This window comes from Suricata suricatta, chromosome 2, assembly GCF_006229205.1.
Source record: "Suricata suricatta isolate VVHF042 chromosome 2, meerkat_22Aug2017_6uvM2_HiC, whole genome shotgun sequence".
NCBI lineage: Eukaryota > Metazoa > Chordata > Mammalia > Carnivora > Herpestidae > Suricata > Suricata suricatta.
Window position 1 is genome coordinate 148,644,514 of NC_043701.1, and position 4,117 is coordinate 148,648,630.

The window sequence follows — 4,117 nt, forward strand, 5'->3', positions numbered from 1 at the left end:
ATGTGGTATATATTCACGATGGAGTACTACATGGCAATGAGAGGGAATGACATATGGCCCTTCGTAGGAAAGTGGATGGACCTTGAGGGTGTCATGCTGAGCGAAGTAAGCCAGGCAGAGAAGGACAGAAACCATAGGTCTAGAAGGAAAACAAGAGAGACCTAATGGAGAACCAGGGGGAGCGGAGGAGGGAGAGAGAGTTGGGGAGAGAGAGGGATGCAAAACTTGAGAGACTATTGAATGCTGAGAATGAACTGAGGGTTGAAGGGGAAGGGGGAGGGGGGAAAAGAGGTGGTGGTGATGGTGGAGGGCACTTAAAGGGAAGAGCACTGGGTGTTGTATGGAAAACAATTTGACAAAATATTATGGAAAAAAAACAACGACTGTAAAACAGAGAGATGAAAAAGGGCACCATATCATAACAAAGGGGACAATCAACAATTAGATATAACAATTGTAACTATTTATGCACCCAACATGAATGCTCACAAATATATAAAAAAAAATAACAACCATAAAAGGACTCATTGACAAGAATACAATAATAGTAAGGGACTTTAACACCACGCTTACATCCATGTACAGATCATCTAAGCAGCAAATAAAGAAGGAAAAAATGGCTTTGAATGATACACTGACCAGATGGACTTAGAAATATTTACAACTTTTCATCCTACAACAGCAGAATACACATTTTTTTCAGGTGCAAATGGAATAGTCTCCAGAATCCATCACATATTAGTCACAAAGAAGGCCTCAACAAATACAAAGAGATTAGGTGCAAATAGGAGATTCTCCAGAAGAGACCACATAGTGGCAGCAAATCAGACCTCAACAAACATAAAAAGATGGAAATAATAGCACACATTTTTTTCTGGGCACAATGCTATGCATCTTGAAGTCAATCACAAGAAAAAGTTTGGAAACACCACAAATACATGGAGGTTCAAGAACATGCTCCAGAAGAATGAATGAGTCAACCAGGAAAATTAAAAAGAAATAAAAATATATATGGAAACAAGTGAAAATGAAAACACACTGGGCCAAAATCTTTGGGATGGAGCAATACCAATTCCAAGAGGAAATTATATAGCAATACAGGTCTACCTCAAGAGGTAAGAAAAATCTGAAATAAACAACCAAATATTACACCTAAAGGAGTTAGAAAAAGAAAAACAAATGAAGCCTAAAGCCAGCAGAAGCAGAAAGATAAAGATTAAAGCAGAAATAAATGATATAGAACGTCTCCCCAAAAGAGTAGCACAGATTAATGAAACCAAGAGCTGGTTCCTTGACAAAACTAATACAATTAATAAACCTCCAGCCAGACTTATCAAAAAGAAAATAGAGAAAGTACCCAAATAAATAAAATCACAGGTGAGAGAGAAGCAATAAAAACCAACACCAAAGAAATTCAAACAGCCAGAAGAGAATATTATGGGGGCACCTGAGTGGCTCAGTTGATTAAACATCCGAAACTTGATTTTGGCTCAGTTCATCTCGTGGTTCCATGAGATGGAGCCCTACATCAGGCTTGTGCACTGACAGTGTGGAGCCTGCTGGGGTTCCTCTTCCCCTCCCCTGCTCATGAGCGTGCACTCTCTCTCTCTCAAAATAAATAAACATTTAGAACTAAAATAAACCACAATTTTTAGAACAACAAAAAGAAGACAATATTAAGAAAAATTATACGCCAATAAATTGGACAATCTGGAAGATATGGATAAATTTTTAGAAACATATAAACACCCTGAACTGAAGCAGGAGGAAATAGAAAACTTGAAAAAAAAAACCTGAAGAGAATTTCAAGAATTTGAAATCAGAAAAGAATTTGAATCAGTAATAAAGTCTCCCCCCCCCCCAAAAAAAAGAGTCCAGGGCCATATGGCTTCACGGGTGACTTGTAACTTTTAAGGAAGAGTTAATACCTGTTCTTCTCAAACTGTTCCAAAAAATAGAAATAGAAGGAAAACTTCCGAACTCATTCTATCAGGCCAGCATTACCTTGACACCAAACCTTGACAAAGATTCCACTAAAAAGGAGAAATGTAGGCCAATATCCCTGATGAACATGGATTCAAGAATTCTGAATAATGAAAGACAGGTATCGTATGTTTTCATTCATATGTGGATCTTGAGAAGCTTAACAGAAGACCATGGAGGAAGGCATTTCTAGATACCAATAATGAAACAGAAGAAAGAGAAATTAAGAAATCAATCCCATTTACCAGTGCGACAAAAACAATAAGATACTGAAGAATAAACCTAATCAACGAAGTGAAAGACCTATACTCTGAAAACTATAAAACACTGATGAAAAAAATTGCAAGGACACAGAGGAATGGAAAGACATTCATGTTCATGGATAAAAATCTACACATTTAATGTAATCCATATAAAAATACCAGTAGTATTTTTCACAGAGCTAGAACAAACAGTCCTGAAATGTCTTAGCCCTTGGGCCGGGGCCGCTCGTTACTGGCGTTCAGCGGTACCTGTTTCATCCGCCCCGACCCGGCAGGGCGGAGAATCGTCTCGGGTTCTTTTCCTGAGGGAGGGAGAGAAAAAGCGGGCAGGAGAGGGAAACGCAGAGAGTAAAGACAGCACTCACGGTTTTCGATCAGGCAAAAGAGAGAGAGAGCTTTATTCAGAAAACTGTCTTTTATAAAGGTTTCAAGGCAGGAAAACAAAGCAGCTGACCAAGGTCAGTTACCAAGTAAACAGAGTCAAATGAATATCGAAAGAAACGCCCAGATTTGCCTCAGCAATGCTGGGTAGGGGGGAGTCAGCACTGAATAATCCAAAATACGGTTTTGATCTTTTGTGCACCTTGGCCACTGGCTGGCCCAGCATGACAGGCGCCAAAGTTATTTTGACCAGGAAATGGCAGTCTCCAGCCTCTAGATACAAATCTTGTTTACTGGTTCACTCTCTGGAGAGTGATAATCCTTGCCTGAGGCAGACAGAAAACTTGGCGGCCCCGACACTGAAATTTGTATGGAACCACAAAAGATCTCAAATACCCATAGCAACCTTGAAAATGAAAAACAAAGCTGGAGGCACCATGGTTCTGGATTTCAGGCTATATTACAAAGCGGTAATAATCAAAACAATGTGGTAATAGAACAAAAATAGACACATCGATCAATGAAACAATAGAAAATGCAGAACTGAACCACAACTACATTGTCAATTAATCTTTGCCAAAGCAGGAAAGAATATCCAATGGAAAAAAGACAGTCTTTTCAACAAATGGTTTTGAGGAAACTGGACAGTAACATGCAAAAGGAGGAAACCGCACTGCCTTCATTCACCATACACAAAGATAACTTCAAAATGAATGAATAATCTAAACGTGAGACCGGATATCATCAGATCCTAGAGGAGAACACAGGCAGTCACCTTTTTGACATAGGCCAAAGTAATTTCTTTCTAGATATGTTGCTGAAACAAGGTAAAAAAAAAAAAAACCACCAATTATAAACTTTTGAGACTACATCAAAAAATGTGAAAACAAGGTAAAAAAAACACCAATTATAAACAATTGAGACTACATCAATAAATTTATTCACATTTTTTGATGTAGTCTCAATTGTTTATAATTGGTGTTTTTTTTTTTACCTTGTTTCAGCAACATATCTAGAAACCAGGGGGAGCGGAGGAGGGAGAGAGAGTTGGGGAGAGAGAGGGATGCAAAACTTGAGAGACTATTGAATGCTGAGAATGAACTGAGGGTTGAGGGGGAAGAGGGAGGGGGGAAAAGAGGTGGTGGTGATGGTGGAGGGCACTAAAGGGGAAGAGCGCTGGGTGTTGTATGGAAAACAATTTGACGATAAAATATTATGGAAAAAAATATTGGTTTTGGAGAGCCATGAAGGCACTATCTAGAAAAGTAGAACAATTTGAAATATGTGTTGGTGTCAGCTCACCACCCCTTTTGCTAGATACAAAATGTAATTAGTTCAGCTTATTTCTTTGAGTGTCCTCTTTGTAAACCTTTCCATCAAACTACGTGGAGACCCTCTCCTCCCACCTTCCCACTGTCACGTTGGCACGTTGGTGCTCCTCATGTGTAACAGGTATTTCAGCACCGTGAATCTGACTCTGAATAAAATTA